The sequence below is a fragment of the Camelus bactrianus genome, chromosome 14 (genome assembly GCF_048773025.1).
Source record: "Camelus bactrianus isolate YW-2024 breed Bactrian camel chromosome 14, ASM4877302v1, whole genome shotgun sequence".
NCBI classification, from domain to species: domain Eukaryota; kingdom Metazoa; phylum Chordata; class Mammalia; order Artiodactyla; family Camelidae; genus Camelus; species Camelus bactrianus.
The window spans coordinates 67906582-67928260 of NC_133552.1; the positions used below are offsets into that span (position 1 = coordinate 67906582).

Below are 21679 nucleotides of genomic sequence, written 5' to 3' on the forward strand. Positions count from 1 at the left end.
AAAAGAAAATACTGGCAAAGAAGAAAAAGAAGGAAAGAAAGTGAGTTTCTCAGTTAATATGTGCTTCGGCAAATTCTTAGGTGTAACCTAGGATTGAAGCTTGTAGCGGAAAATAGTTACTTTTATTTTTGGAGAACACATAAACATACATTTTAAATGCAACTATAATGTGTATAGTGCAACTTAAAACTACACCCATTTTCCCTTGTTTTTCACAAAACATGGTGTATTTTTGTAGGATTATAGTATCTAGATTGTCTGACGTTTTCAACCTTGACAGTGACTTTGAAGAAAGTATTAGTGCTTCCTGTAAGCCAGGCTCTGCTCTCCCTGTATTTGCAGTAGCTCGTTCCACACTCACAGCAGACTCAGAAGTTAGACTTTTTGGTTACTCCCTTAAAACCTGTTTGTATCAAAGTGGTACATACTGTGGTTACTGTAAACTAAACAGAACTGAAGGGCTCATAAGAAAAACCTATAATCTCTTGCCACACAGTGTGTTCACCTATTTTTGCCCTCCAGATACGACCATATTTATTTCTGATTTCAGTTCTTTAGGGAGTTACCTCCAGATTCCTAACAACATACCAGTTTGTACCAGTATGCACTGGTTTTATGTAGGCATTGTCTATCGATAGCCTGCTGCGATGGACAAGGATTTAGCTCACCCCTTACCTTCCGTTATGCCTTCCTCCAGCTCCCTTTCACCCGCTCAGTTGAATATACATTCAACTTTGTATCCTCAAAAAATATACTTGGGAGGTGGGGGTTATAGCTCAGTGGTAGAGCGTGTGCTTGGCGTGCATGAGGTCCTGGGTTCCAGCCCCAGTGCCTCTGTTAGTAAAAAAAAGATAAAAATAAAATATACTTGAACCTGCATCTATCATTCTATTGATCATAGAGGATATTTCTTAACTCCTCATTTTGTAAAACACAGCTGTTCACTCCGGGCGGTCACCCTTTTCTGAGCGGCCATTCTCTCCTCCACTTTCCAGTCTCTAGGAGCCATACCTTACATTTATTCAGCTTAAGGCATATGAAATTGCTGAAATGTCATAGCCTTTCATCTATAAAAATGGCAGTTTCACATGGTTGTGTTCAAGGTGGATAAAATTACACTGCATTTCATAACCATTGTGATGTCTTCCATACCTAGGGGATGGTTTTAAAATGGAAGACCAATTAATATTATGCAGATCCCGTGACTGCCTAAATGTGTTTGGAAATAGAGGTGCACAGTGTAAAAGATGGACTCCTCCTGCTTTACCAGCCTGTACCTGAACTGTCCTTTGAACAGCTGGCCGTGTCTCCACCCAGAGACGCAGCTGCTCCACCTCTGAAAACATGTGCATTTATTCAGGGCTGCTGTCAGTACAGGTGAGGCTAGGCGTCAGCATTTTGGAGATAGCTGCAGCAGTGAGATAAACGAGACAGGTGGGCAGCAATCACTGTCAGCGTTACTTCCATTTATTCACTCTGCAAACATTTATTGAGCACTTGCGATGCTCCAGGCACTGTGCAATAAGACAAAGGATAAGTCAGACATAGGTCCCTGACTTCAAGAGAATGACACTCTAGTATCTAGGGACCATTTTGTGGCATTCTACAAAATAAACAGTAGAAGGACTGAGTGTGTGTGTGTCTTAAACCTAGGCTAGGATTCCACCCAAATTCAACACTTCAGAGCATATTTAGATTCTCCTGGAGTTGTGACTTTTTTTTTTTTTTTTTTTTTTTTTTGGTACTGAATGCTGATGGAGTACAAATAACTTTGTTTTACTCTAACATTAGTTTTCTTATCTCTAACACGGAGATAGTAAAATTCTAACTCGTATCAATGAATTGGTTTGGAGAGAATCTGTGTTTCCAAATTTTAAAAATTAAATTCCAAATTCATACAACAAACCAAAAGTGAATTGTCTTCCTCTAGTTGAAAAAAAAAAAAATTAAAGGCTGCTATTGAAGTGATAGTTTGAGGGGCTTTTTTCCCCCCCAACGTCTTGTGTGTTTCGTTAACTGTTCTTATCTCATGTAAGTTCTAAGTTTCCATTTTTGTGGCTGGACCTGCTCTTTCATTAAAACAATGGTGATCGTGGCGAAATAGGAATAGACAAGTATGTGTTCATTTCTTTTGTGATTTGAAGAGACACTTATGATCTCTACTCACACTGTTTCGACTCACTGGAACCTAAAACAGTGTTGCTGCCTGACTTACAATCTATCTTGAGAACAAGAGCAGGAAATCTTGTACTTGAACAAGTGGATTATTGAACAAAGTTACCAGAGGTTTATTTGCAACTCACGTAGCTATTTCCTTGTCATCCTTCCTCATCGTCCTTACCTCAGGAGACAAGGGTTGTGCTCCCTTAGGCTACTGATTTGTAAACTTGCGTCCGTCCCCGTCATAGGTCCCCGTCTACTTTGTCATAGGTCCCCGTCTATTTCTGTCTCAGACAGAGAGGTGTCATGTGGCGAACATCCTGCACGTGGTACGTGCTCCACGCTCCATGAATATATTTGGCATCTGTGAGTGAATGAAATTAACTGAAGCCCCCAATGATGTCTAAAATCAAATGCCTGCCTAGAGAGTTCTGTGACTTCCTGCGGGGAGAGGGGAGGACTGAAATGTTTATGATTCTCTTTGGTTCAAGACCACTTCTTGTGCCGTTTGCTAAATTTCTGATGGTCTCACAAAACCATCCATGATTCCCCAGTGTGGCATGAGGAGACTTCAGAAATGAAACTCTTTTTTTTTTTAATTTTCTGTCCTCTGTACATCAGGAACAGAGAAGTCCACAAAAGAAAATATATTTGTGATTACAGCAGACTTTATTCAAAGCCTGGGGAAATTTTCTCAGTTTTTCTAAGCAGAGATCTGACTGGCCACTTGCAGCCTCCTCTGTCCAGACACACCCTCCAAGGACCTATTTTACAAACAAAATTATTCCAGCGAACAAAGCCGGCCCTTCTCTAATTACTCCTATTTACCCGAATCCTTGACTTTTTCAGGCTACATTTTTCTAGTAGTCTTAATACTAATGCAAAATTTCTGGCAGTGTTGCCCTGGGAGTGTGGGGCGGGGGACTTTGATGAGCAAAAGTCACTCAAGAATTTGCAGTGATGTCAGACAGAACCCGGCTTGTATTTTGGCTCTGTTAGTTCCCCTATCTTGGACGCTGGTTAATTTGCTGAACTTCTGGTAGCTTTATCGTCCTATGAAATGTGGGTAATTTTAGCATTTGAACTACTTCGTGGAGCTGTGAACATAATGCCTGCAAGGTGCATGGAACTGCGTCCGGCAGCTCGGAAGCAGCCAGTGACGTTCTCTGGTTAACGTTGTATTATCCGCAGCGCTGTCGTGAACCCTGACACACTCCGTGCCTTTGTGCTGGTTGACGTTCTAGCAGCCATTTTAGAAATGGTGGCTCCTATAAAACTGACCGCCCACATGGTGGTCTAACAGAATTTCTGTTAGAAATTCTTGTTCTTTGAAGTAGAAATGCTTTGAAACTTAGCAACGGCTGTATCAGCTGCAGCACCGTTGTTTTTCCCCCCTTCATTTTAGCTGCGTTGAGCATTAGTACATGCAGCCCATGACAGATCTCTGAGGGCGAACCGGGTCTTGCTGTAAATGCTGGCCGCTTCCTCATTTCACTGTGGTCTTTAGAAGCGAGTCCACTTTCTCAGCTTCATATTTTCCAGCAGGTCTTACTAAAAAAAGATATTTTTTGGCTCCTGGGAAGCTGCTGGTGACACATGTTTCGCTGTGAGTTTCTTTTTTTCTCTTCATGGAAAGAAATGTGGTGAGAAAAAAAATGTAAGAGATCCTTTTTACTTGAGTGGTTGTTACATGACTTTGAACTCAGGGTGAGGTGTTTTGACCCATATAAAAATCTACAAAGAGGAACCACTTTTCGAGAGGTAGGTCAGAGATAATTGTGAGCATGTGCTTCCATTCAACACGCGCTTCTCCTTCGGAGGCGTGCGGCCCAGGGGCACTGCAGCCGAGTTATAATCTTTTGAAACTCATATTTGATGGACTTTAGACAGTGTTGTGAAAAAATGGAAAATTAGAAAGCCTCCTAAAACCAAAATTAGGGATTTTGTGTGTGTGTGTGTGTATGTGTGCTATTTATTGTAGTTAGACACCATCATCATTATAAGAGTAAATTATTTGAACTTGCAGTAGGCTCCATCCCAATAGATTTTTTTTTTAATGAGACAGGACATAATTTGGGGTCATATCTATAGGAGACAAAGGGGCAAAATAATGCTTCCATATTTAGAGAACTGTAAAGCATATGGTCACCTAAACCTCAGTTAATAATGATAATATAATAATTTTTTCAAGTTTTGAGATGATGCTAAGCTCCTCTGTATAGTGTGTACTGGAAGACTGTGTACCAGGGAAAGTATGAGACAATCCCGAGGGCCCACAGGGCAGGAGTGCCCTTCCCTGCGTGCCAGGCCGTGGCTCCACTCCCTGCCCCTGCCCTGAGTTTAGAATAATTTAGGTAGGAACTAAGTTAACACTGTGTTTGGTTCCTTGGCCTTTAGGTCATCTTGAGAAAGTGTGACATTTAATTGGCAGAAAGCAGCCTTCCTGCCTGCACCGGGGCGCCCTGTGTCATCAATGACTTTCCGTTTCTTTCGACCTTTTGGATCTTTGTAGCCTATCTGTATTTTCATTAACTCTCACCTCTCTGATGTCCTTTTTGGTAGGCGTTTTGTATATAAGTGCAAATCTTGTTTAAACACCATGTGTAGATTTTAAGACATTGGTAGGTGCTTCGATGTGTTTTGACAACAATTAAATCTCTCCCAGTCAAGAGTATTTTTCAAAAACCAAAACAGTCATAGAATGTGTCACTGATCTGCTGAAACATTAAAACGTCACCAAATACAGGAAGAGAATTATATGCTATGTATTGTCACTTAGGCCGAGAGTCTAGCTTTCGAGAAATCTATCTGTCTTGATTTTCAAATGGTAAGTGAAGGCCACATTATAAATGGATGGTTTGGTCCTGTAATATTCTGGAGGATATTGAGGAATAGTCTTCCAGAAAATAATTCAATGTTTTTGGAAGAACTTTCGTCTTTAAAACACTCATTTTCCACCTCTGCTCCCATAACTGTCTCTTGTTGATGATAACTCGCCACTGAATTTGGAGGTGAACTTAGAAAATAACACAGGGGTGGAAAGTGTAGCTTCTGCTGAGGGAGCAGAACGATGCAAGAGAAAGGGCCTGGAGGAATTTCCAGTGTCCAAACTATTTTTCTTTCTGTATTTCACACAGCAAGGAAAGCCCTGCTTAACTAGAGGTTGGTTTGAAAGTGAAAGAGAGTGTACACAAAGCGCTGTTACCCAGCCCGGGTTCAGCCGCTCCTCCCGCAAGAATCCAGGACTCAGGATAGTTCCCTGCGCTGCACAGTGGGACCTTGTTGTTTATCTGTCTTATGTATAGTAGTGTGCACCTGCAAATCACAAACTCCTAATTTATCCCTCCCTCACCTTTCCCCTTTGGTAACCGTTAGTTTGTTTTCTATGTCTGTGAGTCTCTTTCTGTTTTGTAAATAAGTTAACTTGTGTCAATTTTTTTTTTGAATTAAAAGAAAAAAAAAAAAAAAGAAACCCAATATGGAGAGACAGGTGTTAGGTAAAAGGAAAGATAGCTTTTTTGAGGAAGCCAGCAGTCCTGGGGAGAAGGTGGACTCACATCCCAAAGAACCAAGTCCCAACGCCCCACGTTTTGCTTGGAGATTATGCAGGGAAAAGGGGAAAGGGCTGCATGCAGGGGAGGGAGTCATCTTCTATTTTCAGCAGTGATTGTCTTCATCACAAGATTCCAAGTAGCCGTCAAGTCTCGCTTGCAGTTGGAACATTATCCAAGTCATAAATCTCTGGTTAGCTTGTCCTGAAGGATAAGGAACAAGGGTGAAGCCCATAGAACAGCTACTCTTTAGTCTCCACATGCATCCCCAGCTCTCTGCAGCAGCAGCCAGCTAAGCCAAGTTCATGGTGAACTGGGGCTTAGTGAGCGTAAGAGCACAGCCATGTCACAGCTAAGAGATGGATCTGGAGTAATGCTGAGGTGCTGCGGGGCCCAGTTCCAGTCTCATCTCCTCAGTTACAATCCCCACTCCCGGATTCTCCTTCCATTTCTACAGAAAAGGGGCAAAGGTCCATCTTCCGCAACCTCTTCAAGCTGAGCATGGGCGACGAAGGAGTCTTGGAGGAGAAGACTCGACGTGGTGTCAGAAGTGTTCTTTGGTTCCCTTACATGCTGGTTGAGATTCCAAAAGAAGCATCTCATCACTAACCTTTTTTGTTACCGTGTATACTGTCTTAAGGGATACTAGTGATATTTTGGTGGAAAAGATTCCTGCACCGAGGACCTAACTGTGAGACTTTCTCTGGGAGGCCCGGGAGGGATTCAGATACTAGCTGTAACGTTTGGAGGAAGCATTCAGGGAGAGTGCGGTTGACATCTAGATGGATGGGTGGGTTTGGAAGACCTCAATAGGACAATGCACTTTTGAAACTTGCAATCCATGTATAAACATTCCTGCTTCTCCAGCAGTTATCGGTAGTCTGTAGTGTGGGAAATAAACCATGTCTGGTGGTAGTAATAGGGTTCTGGTTATAATCAAATCTCTTGTCCCCTTAATTGTGGCCCTGTATCATAGTTACACATTAATCTCATTCCCCAGAGGACCTACTCATTGACACATTAGACTGCTGTGAAAGAATTACACTTTGTAGCTAAATATAGCCGTACGTGCCAAGAACTTAATTACCTATGTTTCTAAGGAGGCCGTCTCAGTAAAACGTCTAAGAATGTTTCATTTTGGTCATCTAACCCGGACACTCCTTATCTGACTTACTCTGTGTGAAGAAAAGGAATCCCTTTGAATATTCCAATGCCCCACAGGGCTCTCGTATCTCTCTGATGGAGGGTTGGTCCTCAGGCTCCTAGATGTGTGATGCTAGCCTGAAAGGGGGCCCTCGTGTCCTCCCTGGCCCCCATGGAAATTTCTGGAACTGAACTCAACAAGCTGGCGTGTTCTCAGCTCTGATGTCAGACCCCAGTGCCCTCCTCTGTCCTTCCCAGCCTCCTGCTGGGCCAAGCTTTAACCTCTGGCTGTTCCGCGGGGAGCGGCACCCTTTTCTTCCCTCCTTTGCCTTTGCCCACGCCCCTGCCCACATCCCTGACGTGTTCTTCCTCAGCTCAATCTCAGAAGGCCTAAAAATGGCCCATTTTGGACATTGTCAGTGTAAACAGCATTGAGCATCCCCTGATTTTCTCAGCCAGTCAGGACCCCTTTCCCACGGCGCTTTGCAGTTCTAACCATTGATAATTATCACCTTCAGTTTTGCAGATTTCTGGGAACTGGGAGGTCAGTTTCCATCGCTGGTTTGGAGCGTTCCCATGAACATCTGAGTCCTGTAAGGGCCCTAAGGTGGTGTTTAAACGTCACCTTGTAGTCGCTGAAATCCATTCGGTGCCTGTTATCAAGCACTGGCAGTTCCCGCATGACTGGCCTCTGACCTCTGCGGCTCTGACTTCCTCTCCCGCTGCAGCCGCCGTGCTGTTTTCTCGGATCATCAATTAAAACTTTGTCATTATCCTTCCTGCCTCCTGGACACGGTCGCCCGTGCTGCGCCCACTGCTTGGGATTCCTGCCCCCACTCACACCTGTTCACCAAGCCCCTCTCCTCCCAAACCCACTTCTCCACCAAACCTGCCCAGAGCTCCCCCGCCCCCCGCATCCAATTACACTTTGTCTTTTTTATTTCTCTTTCTTATTATCCTATTCCTGACCTTCATAGTATTTTTCACAAATTTTATCTGCATACCTGTGTATAAACTGAATACATCTTTGAACCAACTTGCCCATTCTTTGCAGGAAATGGCATTTAAAGCATTACATCCCTGTATCCCAAATCACCGTGAGGACTGGAACCGGAGTAAGAAATCCTTTATCTCCATGTATCGACGGGCACTGGAAGGGATCCATCCGCGTGTGACCCAGCACACTCCTCCCCAGCCTTCTTCCTCACTGCCTTGATTTTCCTGATTTTCCCAGAGAGGATCCCACACCTCTCACTCACCAGGCAATGCGAACCTTGCCCTGAGCCAGCCGCCGAGCTGTCTCTCTGATCTTGCGGGTCTTAAGCTTCCGACTAACTCAGCCTCTGGCCGGTCTGTTTTTTTCCCGCTTTTCCTCCTGGCATTTCCCTCCACGGGGAGCTGCGGAGCCACCCAGGAGATCCTCCTTCCTGGGCTTCGTCTCCAGATGCTGCGTAGACACCAGACCCGGCCAGTCTTCTGATTCTATGACCCGGACAGCCGAAGTGTGGATCTCTTCCCTGGGGAGAGAGTGTCTGAAGTAGGGACAAAGACAGAGAGGCCCAGAGCAAGGGAAGAAGTCCGGGGATGCACTCAGGCCATTGGGTGACCTGCTCCTTAATGCCCATCCTAGCGCAGTAGCGCTGTCCCCACGGGGCAGGGGCTCCGCGGTGCTGGGCCCGTAGTAGGTGCCCGGCAGTGTCGGTGGATGAATCCATGAAGCAGTGGTTTTGAAGTCATTAAGCAGCGGACTTGAGTGGATGCAGGACTGAGCTGAAAGCACTAGAGGGAGTCAGAGAAGGACTTGAGCACGAAGGATTCAGCAGAAGTCAAGCTGCAGCTGCGATTGCTCGGTAGAGATTTCCCTTCTCGTTCCTTGTCTTAAATTCAGAAATACACACATCCATGGCGTGAAATCTGAACTGAATCTGACACGAATGCTTGCTCTGTTTTTAGTGCAGGCCGTTATGAGCCCTGCCGTCTGTAGGAAAAATGCAGGAGTGCTGAGGGACGTTAGAAGACGAGAAACACTCATTCGAGGAGGAGTCCCATGAACTTGCACTACATCATTAAACAGATGGGCTGGAATTAACACCACTAACAGTTGTCTGCAGTGACACGTGATGGACGCGTGAGGCATGCTGGGGAGGAAAACACTGGTCTTGAAAGGGAATTGCGTGGAGGGCCAGAAAGTCGCGTATCTTACGTGGAGGATTCCCTTGTGTTCTTGCCCATAAAGTCACTAACTAAGTCATAAAATAGATGGGAGAAGTGGAAAGTCTCTCAGGGTAAGCAGGATAAAGTTTGCTTGACGCCTTGGGACAGACTGCTGTGCCCGGACAGGCACCCAGCGCTTATTCTCTGTTTGACCTTGATCAGTTATGCAGGATGCTTTCTAGGCACTGTTTCCTCATCTGTAAAATGGGGTAATAAGGGTACACGTGGCACAGGGATCCAGCGAAGAGAAAAGGAGAGAATGCGCGCAAACGTCTTAACCCAGCGACCGGCCCGCGTGTCCTGAGAAGGTCACGTGCACGAGGACTCCCGGGCGGTGCCGCGCGGAGGCCTTTACGTCCATGTGCCGGATGTGCCGCCGGTTGCCTGCCTGAGCCATTGCCTCTCTCTGGGCTTGCTTTTAATGATTCTGCTGCGCTGGATTTTTGTTTTTCTTGGAAAGTTCCTCAAAATGGGTGTTTTCGGGAACCGTGAGCGTTTTGTGGGGAGGAGTACTTTTCCGTTCCTTTTGGCCCGCCACGTGTTGGTCCTCCCGGCGGAGCGGATGGAGAAGGCCGCCGCCGCGGCCTGAGAGGGACGGTGCAGGGCCGCGATGCTCTAGGGCAGACTGCCCGTGCGCGTGGACGGCGCCGGCGGAAGAGCTCTGCGCTGAAATCCTGTGAGCATTTGAGTTTCCGCTGCACTCACGTTGCAGTTTGTAGCCTGCTCTCCCTTTTATATGCGCCTCACTCTCGGCTTCTGTTTTGTTGGATTTGGCAGAGGCTCTGATTGGCAAATGGCTGAGCGAGAGCCTCGGAGGGGACAGGTGACCTTGAGGCCGGAGGCAGGCTGGGAGGACAGGGTAGACAGAATTGGAGGATGGTTAAAGAAACCGGCCTGTGCCTTTTCTCTCACCCTGAATGTGTTAGGGTTTTTTACCCTCCTAGTAAATAAAGATCTCCTGGAAGTTCATTTCCAAATGCTTCAATAGGTTGACTCATTTTAATGAAAAAAGATAATAGGAAAGCCCGTGGCAGCGTAAAAGTCGCGATGGTTTGAGTGATGAATTCTTACGTGAACTTTAAAAATTAAAGCTGTCCATTAGGTATCACATGTATCATTTTAAAAATAATGTCATATCTTTGGTCTAAATTTGAAGGAAGTGTCATTTCAGTGATCCAAAAATGCATATAATTTAACTCTCTGTAAGTAAGAGTAGGTCAGCTTAAAATATAAAGAGACACTAACACAGGGACATCTTAGAGCCTTCTGGTTTCGAAGACCTGGGTGCTGGAATTGTCTACTGTTTTCACCTGCATTTAATCACAGAAAAGAGGCACACACCCCAAAAGTTTAAAAAGCACCAATTCAATGAATCCAATTAATCCTTTAAAAATTCCAAGTTGTATGTCACACTGAAACAAATGAGAAAGGAATTAATTTGGAACAACTAGAAAAAAATGACATGTAGCCAATATTGGATTCAGTTCAATTTAAAATCAGAACAATTTTTATGTTTTACCATCTGCCTCACCAACAGCCTTGTAAAATGTGAATACTGCAATCTTTAGAGATTCCCATGTGAGGGCAGCCGTTTTTAAAGGCCACTTGAAGAACTTAAAACCAGAATAAATAATGTTGGTGCCTGTCCAGGAACTGAGTTAGTAATTAGTGATCACTGAAAAGAAAATCGCATCTGTGATTTAGGAACTCAGATATTCTCCTTGAACTTCTGCCTTCTACAAAACCTTGCAGAAGTCTAGCAAATGCTCTTCTGTCCCCTGGAACAGGGGGGCAAATGGAGACTCGGAGAAGGGAAAAACCTAGGTGATATTTATCTCACCTGAAAAAGGTGCAGAGCTGGAATGAAAACCTGCAATTCTAAACTGCTGGTTTTAGGCATGACACTTCTTAAACAAAATAGGCAAGAGGCATGAAGCAGAGCTTATCTCTGTCTGCCAAATTTTCATGTTCTAGTTATATATTCAGGTGAGCTGGATCGAAAGCAGGTGATAGCTGCTTTATTTTTATATATACGCATGCCTGCGTGTGCATCTCTGTGGAGATTTTAACCAGCTGTGAGCTGTAATGTATGGATCTGATTGAACATTATGATGTTTTAAGTGCTCACTTAGTTGATTCTTCCACTGCTCTGCCTGGACACAGACTATAATTTATTCAACCTACAGTCTTGCGTTTTGTCCATGGATTGTTAAATGAGTAAACGAATGCAGAAGGAAAGAAGGAATCTGCAAGAAGAAAAATAAAACAGGGATAAGCCCCCGATGCCAGAAGATGAAGTACTAGTATGCTCGAATCACGGGTTTACCACAGGTGATCATTGTATTAAAATATATGATTCTAGGTGAAGTGACGTGTTTGGACAGTAGATACTGTGAGACAGTTCTAGTTATATCTGCAGAGTCCTGACAGAGGAACACCTTCATTTTTAAGATTTCTAACTCACAGTTTACTAATTTAACATTTAACATGTGCTAAATACTGTGTTTAGGTTAAAGTGTCAAGTAAGGCGTGGTCCTTGCCCACGTGGAGTTCACAGAAGACTCCCATCAAGTGATGGATACCAAGATTATCCCTACACCACATACAGGGGAGCTCGGAGGAAGGAGCCCTTTGGGGTGTGGGCAGTGAGTGCAGTTGAGTGAGGAGAACTGGGATAGAGACTGAGCTGTGACAACTCACTCTCCAGTTACAACTTCCCCTCCTCCTTTCAGACTGTGGGAAATGTAATGCAGGTCATCAGAAGAGAACCCTGTTTCATGTTCTTATGCCTCTGTTAGTAGACCCTACCTCTCCTGCTGAATGAGAAAAGAAACCAAGAAAGGTTAGTTCTTATTTTAACCAGGTCATGGAATTAAACTAGGATGCAAACTGGAGAAGTAGGCAGGATAAGGAGAGGGGACTATTCCAAGACAGACTCTGAAGCCAGAAATAGCACAACACATTAGAAGGTGCCGTACTATTTAGGGAGTGGAGCTGAGATGAAAGGGTCAGCAAGGAAATGTGATTAAAGTTGTAAAATAAAGTTTAGAGCTCGGGAAGGTGGGATTGATTATTGACATGCTTAAAGGTCCAGAAAGTAACTTGGACACATTGTCTGAGAATGGCTAAAGTTCAATTAAATTAGATGAAAATGTGAAACTACTTGTTTTCAGACTTTTTCTAAATATAGTAGGACACATTTGAATGTCTGGGGAAATCTACATAATTTTTCTGGATTTGACATTCTGCCTGTAAAAACATTGGAAATATGTAAATGAGTGATTGCATCCAAATGTGCCCTCATTTCTGGATATGCTTGAGACATGCTAAAATTCATCTTTACTCCTTCCCTCTCTTTAATTCTTGACATCCAATTAGTTATCAGGCCTGCTTGTTATGCTCATGTAACTTAGCTTTAATGTGTAACAAAGCACCCTCAAAGCTTGTCATGATAGAAGAGAAAGGAATACTTCCCTAATCATTCTATGAAGACAGTATTTCCCCAATACTAAAATCAGATAAAGACATCCCAAAAAACCATACATAAATGCCCTCTGCAAATATAAAAAGAAAAAGATTCAATAAAATATTAGCAAACCAAATCCAGAAACATATAAAAAAGATTATATACCATGGCCAAGTGGGATCTGCCCCAGGAATGCAAGGTTGGTTTAACACATGAAAACAATCAATGTGACCTTAATGGAAGCGGGGACTAAGACCACATGATCATCTTAATAGACTCAGAAAAGAAATTGACAAAACCTAACAACCTTTCATAATAAGAAAAATGCAGTAGAAGGAAGTATCCTCAACCTGATACAGTGCATCTATGAAAAACCCACAGCTATATTATATATAAAGGTGAATGGCTGAAAGCTTTATTTCTAAGATCAGGAGCAAGACAAGGATGCGTGCTCTCATAACTTCAACTCGATAACGTACTAGAGGTTCTAGCCATGGCAATCAGGCAGAAAAATGATTTAAAAAGGATTGAGATTGCAAAGGAAGAAGTAAAATGATCTACTCTCAGATAACATGATCTTACATATAGAAAATCCTAAGGATCACCCCCCCTCCCCTGCTACACACACAAATATAACTAAGAAATGGGTTATGCAAAATTACAGGTTACAAAATCAGTAAACAAAAATCAGTTGAATTTTTATCAACTATCAATGAACAATCAAAAATGAATTTAAGGAAACAATTACATTTACAAATAGCCTCAAGAAGAATAAAATATTTGGGAATAAATTTAACCAAAAAAATACAAGATTTGTACATTTGTCTCATTGTTGGGTGAAATTAAGGAAGTCCTAAGTAAATGGAAATGCATTTTGTGTTTATGGATCAAAAAACTTACTGTTAGAAAGACAATAGAGCTCCCCAAACTGGTTACAGATTACATGCAATTCCTGTTAAAATTACAGCTGGCCTTTTTTCATAAATTGACATTCTGAGCTTAAAATTAACCTGTAAATGCAAGGATCCCAGACTAGCCAAAACAATCTTGAAGAAGAACCAAATTGCAGGATTGAGTATTTCTATTTCAAAATTACTACACAGCTACAGTAATCAAAACAGTACGGTAGTAGCATAAAGTTATATAGGTCAATGAAATAGAATTAAGAGTCCGGAGATAAACTCTTACTTCTGTAGTCAATTTTTGACAAGGGTGTCAAGACCATCCAATGGGGACTCAGTAGGGGTTTTTTTTAGCAATTGCTGCAGAGACAACTGAACATCTGCATTCAAAACAATGAAGTTGTACTTATACTTCACATCATATACAAAATTAACTTAAATCATAGACCTAAATGTAAGAGCTAAAACTATAAAATTTTTAGCATGAAATGTGGGAGTAAATCTTTGTGACCTTGGATTAAGCAATGATTTCTTAGGACACCAAACTCACAAGATAAAAAATGATAAATTAAACTATGTCAAAATTAATAACTATATGGTAGAAAGGGTACCATCAAGACAATGAAAATACAATCTGCAGAATGGGAGAAAATATTTGAAAATTATACATCTGACAAGGTCTTTCCTCTAGAATATATAAAGTAATTTTATAATTCAACAATGAAAAGACAAACAACCTAATTAGAAATGGGCAAAGAACTTGAAGAGACATTTCTCAAAAGAAGATGTACAAATGACTAAAAAGCACATGAAAAGATGCTCAGCATCTTTAATAATTAAGAAAATGCAAATCAAAACTACAGAGAGATACACTTAACATCCACTAGGATGATTAAAATGAAAAAGTCAGACAATCAGACAATATCAAGTCTTGACAAATTTGTGAAGAATTTACAACTTCAGTAGCATTGTTAAATGGTGCACCCACTTTGGAAAACAGTTTGGTTGCTCTGCAAAATTTTAAAATAGGATTATTATATGACCCAGAAATTCTACTAGTAGGCATATTACCCAAGTTAATATAAAGCCTATGTCCACGCAAAAACCTATTTGTAAACATTCATAGAAGTATTATTTATAATAACAGAAAAGAGGAAACAACCCAAATACCCATCTATTAAAACAGCTAAACAAAATGTCTATCCATACAATGGAGTTTTATTCCACCGTAAAAAGGAGTAAGTGCTGTTCCATGCTACAGAATGTATGAAGCTTGACAACATTATGCTAAGTCTGGAAGGCAGACACAAAAGGCCATGCATAGTATGATTCCATTTATGAAATACCCAGAATTGGCAAATCCAAAGAGATGAAAAGTACATTAGTGGTTGCCAAGGGCATTCAGATTGTTCTGGGGTTAGTTTCCAGACAACCTAATCTACAACTATCTACTTGCGCACTGGATAATCTATTATAAAATTAAAACATGCACTTCCCTCTTTTCTGACCTGTTTATATATCGTTCTGTAATCTGGACTTCCTTCTCCTTCTTCTTTGCTAGGTAGATCCAAATAACTCATTTCCTGTTGGAATGCATCCCTGAAATTTCAAGAAACAACCCTAAAACTCACCCTCTCTGAAACTGAGCTCCACCTGATGTCTGTAGCCCTCAACCCGGTCCTCAAAGTGTCCTAAGCAGTCAGGGTCATCTTGTCTTCTGCAATCTCTCAATCCACCAGCAAGGAATCCCATCAAATTCTGTAAAATCTCCTCCTTTATATTTTGTTTTTTAAATGTGAATCTAAAAAACTCAGAAAAGTTTATAGTTTAGTTTTCCCTGTTTGGAAAGTTATATTAATTTATATCATTACATTACTTAATGCAGTTGTTTTGTGTATTGAATCTTATTTAATAAGATATAGTTTTAAAATTCACGAATGTCATTGTGTAGCTCCCGTTCATTAACTCTTCTGTTGAATAGTATGCATTGGTTGAGTATATCAGAATTTGTCCATTCCACTGGGGAGCAATTGATGTATTTCCCATTTGACGCTACTGCAAACAGTCGTCCTAGGATCATTCTTGAGCCCTGACCTGGTGTCCTCAGGCACACATTTCTCAGGTCATGTGGTCTGCATATCTTCAGGTTTTGGATAATCTCAAATCACATCACCTAATGTTCTTCACCCCAGTGTAATCACCTGAGTTCAGGGTAGCATCATCTCTCTGTAGACTTAACGCTGCACCTCCCCTCTTGTGTGATCTCTCTGCCCCGACCCCAAAGCAGTCTTCACACTACAGTGAAAGCGATCTTTCTAAAGTGCAATTCTATCCATTGCATTCAAATGTTTGACATCTGAATGGTTCCCCATTGTCCCCCAAGTAAAAGCCGAACACCTACACACCGTTTGGCCATCCGGTCCCTGGCTGCTTCTCCGGTGTCATGTCTCCCTAGCCCCCTCATCCAGGCTCAGCCACGCCTCAGCTTCTTCAGCACCTGAACGAAACCTGTCTCTGTTCTGTGTCTCCTACAAGACTTTGAAGGTGCGGTTTTGCTTTTATTGCTTGTTGGTTTGTTTGTTGCCTAGAGAGCGGTTCTCAGACTTAACATACATCAGAATCATCCAGAGGGTCTGTTAGACACCCCCAGAGGGCGGGGCCCTCGCCCAGAGATTCTGACGTCGTACATGGGATGGGACTAGAGAACCTGCATTTCTGGCAAGTTCCCAGGGGACGCTGACGCTGCCGGTCTGGGAACAACCCAAGAACCACAGGGCTGGGTAAGACTTTCCTACCCTGCCCTTCCTTCCTTGACCTCCTTCCGTCCTGCAGACTTTGGCTTAGTGAGCGCCCTTCGGGGAAGGCGTCTTTGACCCCTAGATTAGCAGAGGCCTTCCTTGTGCTTCTGCGTGCTTCTGCCCCTTTTCTCTAGGTGGTTACCAGTCTATCGCTGTAAATGCCTGAGTGCCCACCTTCCAGCCGACAGGTGCCGACAGGCAGGGGCCATCACCTGTGCCGTGCTAGTACGTCAGAACCTGGCACCTTGCCTCGTAGTACAGACCCCGTAAAGGTAGTTTAGTTATTCAGGGATAAATAAAGGAAGGCATGAGTGGAGGCCAGGATGCAGGTCCCGAACATCCTGCACTGTCTCCAGCCCAGCACAGGCCCTGGGCACGGCAGAAGCACTGCCAATATTGGTTGAGTTAACAAAGGATGGCTTAATGGGGATTGAAGGAACATTTTGAATATCTCCTATATGTACTTTCACATTTTATTGAGGACACTATCTAGACTTTTTGTTACTGAACCCAACTTGGGTCCACCCACCCTCACGCAGTCAAGCCAATCTCCGGACCCCGGGTGTTGGTGAAGGGAGGTGCCGTGTTTATTGCAGGTGCCAAGCAAGGAGTGCAGGCAGCTGGCGCTTAAAAGACCCGAACCCCCTGAAGGCTTTCAGGAAGAGGCTCTGGAGGTGGGTGAGGGAGGGGGCTGTGGGGTGTGTGATCAGCTCGTGGACACTCTTCTGATTGGTGAGTGGTGAGGTCATCAGGGGTCAACATCATCAACCTTCTGGTTCCAACTGGTCTGGGGTCTCCGTGCTTGTGGGCAGCATATAGTTAACTTCTCCCACCTTGTGGAGGATTCAGGATCTGCAAAACAGCTCAAAAGACATGGCTCAGAGTAGTATCTGTCGCCTCTGAGGGGGAACTAGAGGTCCTTGACTTTGTTTAATGGGTAAACTATTATTATTTTGTCTTGCTTGACTGTTTTCTTTTCTTTCTACGTTTTCTCACTGATTAAATTTATTCGTTGGAACTTGGAAAAGGCCTAGGAGGCTAAAGTTTTTCTCCAGATAAGAGGTAGGCAGAGGGCATGGGTGGGTGGAGGGGTGGGGCGGGTCTACCCTGGGAAGGCCCCAGAAGGTCCTGTTCAGTTACATGTTCATCCCCAAAGAATACTGACTGACTTTCCCCCAAACCACGCCTTTCTCCACTCTCTGGTCCCACTCATGGTCTCACTGAGCTCCCAGACGCCTGGGGACAGGGTCAATCTTTTCTCCCTTCTTCCCTTGGACTGCGTCTCACTCCCTGTCTGGGCAACCGCAGCATCGCTGCTTCCTGAGGACCTGTCCCATCTGCTCTGTCCCCTCTTCCCTGACCCGATGTCAAGCCCCCTTTATGTCTGGCTTGGACTATTACAGGAGCTTTTAACTTACTTCCCCTCTGCCCATCTTCTCTCCCTCAAAACTGTCCTTCTCAGAGTTTCTCGATTTAGCTCATCTGTTCAAAATCTGTTATCTACTCTCTTTGTCTCAAGATTGGTCTTTATTTTGGAGGTCAGGAACCCCTTTGAAAAGCTCCGGACCCCCTCCTGAGAGTCTGAGAGTCTGTGGGAGTTAATGGGGTTCCAGACTGATGAGCCGTGGCCGAGGTGGTGGAGCTCTCTGTGCCACATGTGATGTCCTTTGTGATTTGCCCTGGCCTTCTCTGTGGGTTCAACTCCAGCCACTTCTTACCTGCAGTGCAGGGGCTCTGAAATAGCAGCTGGCTCCCAGCAGCCCCAGCGCACGAGGGTGCCGGTGCTGGGGGCCCCTCCTGGGAACAGTCATTCAGTCATTCCTCTGCTCTTTGCCAGCACCCTTCTTCCCTGAGTTGACATATTGTATTCTGATCACCTATTTACCATGAGAGGAAATCACTCTAAGCTCAGTGATGGTTCCCTCTTTATTGTATGCATCTGCGTAAGACATGCAGCCTGTCCCTCAATGGTTGTTGAATGACTCAGGGTAGGATGAATTGCCTCAGCTTTATACAGCTTGGAAACCTTTCTTTTGCTGTACCTCTTGTTGCTGTGTTGGGAACTACATCACTTTCTGTGACACTTAAAAAAGTTCGATATAATTTGCACATAGTAAAACGCACAAATTTCACAGCTCAGTAAATCTGTATCTCTGTGTGTTTGTATTTGCATAGCCACCACCCAGAGCAAAACATGAAACATTTCCACTGCTCTAGAAAGTTCCCCAGTGCCTCTTCCCCATCAATGCTCCACCTTGTAAAACTTCTACCGTAAGTGAAGTTTTGCTTGCTCTTGAACTTCATGTAAATGCAGAGTTATATATTTGACACTCCCAAAATATCTCCCCCATCAGCTTCATGTGCGACTTTTATTTCGGTGCTATTTCTTCACACGAATCACACTGTAACTTACCTTAAACACCTTACTTAACACCTCCCGATGGGGCTCTAGAGATGTGTATCAACATTCTTGGTGCTTTGGAAATAATTCTATAATATTAATAACATGTATGATTGCTAAGCTAACAAGTACAATACGTGAAACTGAAGCTTTCTCAGATGCTTTATAAAAACAACCAAGTGCTGAAAAGTAGGTGAGACCTCCAAGCTGCTTCAGAAGCAAACTAACCAAGAGTATACAAATAGCTTCAAACATGCACGCACACGCACAAAGGAAGAGGGAAGGCCATCTGTGGCTTTGTTTTTGCTGTAAACAAAGAAACAACACAGTAAACGACTTAGTAGGTGCTCAGTAACTTCTTGTTATGTTTCAGTCAAAGCAGAAGAGCCTTTGAAAACAACAACATTGTGTAATTTCATACCCGTGGGTTCAGGAAAAATGTGTTGGATTTAGTGTACACACATTCACTCATCGCCACAAGGATTTCTAGCTGTGGAACCATCAAGTCATCTCTTCTTTAGATCAGAGCTGAACAAAAAGTGTCAAACCTCTTTTATTTAATATTGTTTTGACATCCCTTTCCAGGGAGTACCTTAAAAGTGAAAGCATCTGAAAATATAATATTTTTATTGAGAATTAAAAATTTTTCCAAAAAAGTCTATAAAGTTGCTATAGCTTAGCTTAGCTGCTTCATAAGAATCTGAAATTCCACTCCTCTCTGCCCCTTTAATTCTCATAGATATAAAAATTCGTCCCTCTTCCCGCCATAGAATCCCACTTCCTACCTGCGAACCTTTTCTGAACACTTCTCTTTTGCACCTTTATGGTTGCCGGACCCCACGTTACAATGTCCACCATGGCAGATGCGCCTGGGTGTGAGAGTAAACGTGTTGTATTAGCGTCATACTAGCATTTTGAGAGAAAGCCCATGTTGGCTGTAAATAAAACTTAATAGGATGCAGAATCAGGAGGCCTCGAGGCAGAAAATCAGTGCAGCTCCCCTAAGCGAAGAACGAAGGAGTAGGGGTCAGGGAAGGGGCGGTGGCTCACCCACCAGTGATCCTTGCTCTCCTGGGTCCCCAGCTCATTTCACCTCATTTCGTAAACTTCTCACCTGCTCCGCCTTCGCCTCTCTAGGTCACCGCCAGGAGAGCCTTGGTGACGGAAAGGATGTGCCATCCTCTAGGGTTTCATTAGCCCCACCCAGTGTAGGCAGCACATAACCTGTCTCATTGCTTGACTGTGAGAAGTTTCTCTAATCACCCATTTGAGCGAAAAGGAGAGAGAGAGACAGGGAGAGGGGGAGAGGGCAAGGGAGGATAGAAGGGGGAGGAGGAGAAAAGGAAATAAAAGAAAAAGAAGAAGGGAGAGGAAAGAACAGGAGAGACAGATTCAACAGGAAATACGAGCTCATGAATCATGGACCAGAAAACAGACTTTCTACTCACAGAACATCCGAGTGCTGGTTTCCCGAGCCCCGATGCCCATAGAACAATGCAGAGAAAGCCTCATATTACCCTGTATGTGTGGTGGGTTGTGACACAGGAGAGGAAACACAGAATTAGAAAACTCTAAGCTTCTGTAGGCTTTGGGTACATCTTCCCCTTTACCGAGAGAGAGAGAGAGAGACAGACAGACAGACAGAGAATGTAAACCTTCTCCAGAGAGGAGAGGATACGAGAGGAGAGGACAGGAGAGGAGAGAGTGTCCAGCTCCATCACCCTGAAATGTAACCAAATGACTCTGGTGGGGGGAGATAATTCTCCAAATCTCCCCAAAGCTATTCACTCTCTCTAGCCCCCCAGGCATGATTTTATGCAGTTCTCCTTAAACCAAGGAGGCTGATGCTCCTTGCCCTGACAGTGCAGACCATGTAGACATGTGAAAATAGTTATAGAGAATTGTCCCCGCAAAATATGTGCTATTGCATCTTATCCAAAAACGTTTAGCCCTTAAGTTTGGGAAATCATGTAATATTATTTATGAAATTGGATATCTCAATGTACATTTCATTTTCCAAATCACTTTAAAAACTGTTAAAATTTTGTCTGCCCCTTTCCTCCCATCCAATTTCAAAACTATGAATTTTCCTTTGAAGTCCAAAGTGAGATCTGTAACCAGGGAATTCATTTGGAAGAAGAAAGTCATCAGCGTTTTAACTTGCTCCCAAGTCATCCTGTGATCCGTTTTAAAGGAGCCTTTGTAGGGAACATTGAAAAGGCAGATGAGCTAAGAGTATTGAACCTACACGCTCCCACGAAGAAGGCTTATCTTCCCCTCCATCTTTTGCCTCTTCTCCTTCTCTCTCAAGTGTGGTAAATTATGTTTTCCCAGCTGTTCAGTGATCCTGCACTTAATAAAGATCCCCCCAGATATTACGTGTAGTGCCCCAGAAGATGTTCTAGAGTAATTCTGATACTCTGGCTTTTCATTTGGTGACCCTTGCGTGTTCACTGACGGTTTAGAGTTCATAGGGAATACACAGATCTCCACCTCAAACAACTAATCATCTAACTAAAAAGAAGTTTTCCATGTGATGCAGTTAAAGGAAAATTGTAAGCATTGTATTATCAGATGCTAGGTTGACTAGTACATGGAAAAGTGAATAGAGGGTTCAGTTAAGGCCAGGACTTACTTAGGCCAAAATCAATTGAGACGAGTGTAGGTTAAATGGGTTTCAAGTGAACATCAAAGGATGCATAGAAATTGAATATATAACCTAGTGTGTCTGTAGTCAAGTGTGTGGTCATTAAATTGTAGCTAAGGACATGCTTTTTATGAGATGTCTTTTTAAAAGAATATATATCAGTTGGGAAAGTATGAAGGAGAGGGTCCAAGTTTAACTGACTCAAAATTTCATTCATCCTTTCCTTTCAGGAGATTTGACATTATCTTTTAGGTTATCAAAATACTTCAGCTAATGGTCTTCCGGTTGACAGCTGTGTATAGATCTGCTCAACCATCCGACCCTCCCTTTCCCAACTCCCTCTTGTAGTTAGGCCGTCACTGATCTCCAGGCTTACCTTCACTGTCAGTGGGTGTTC

At 43.3% G+C, this 21679-nt stretch overlaps 1 protein-coding gene across 1 annotated transcript in view; it reads left to right on the forward strand.

Annotated features, from left to right (window-relative positions):
- MYO16 (myosin XVI) overlaps window positions 1-21679 on the forward strand; it is a 437386-nt gene that overhangs the window by 61133 nt on the left and 354574 nt on the right. The gene's annotated exons all lie outside the window — the stretch shown is intronic.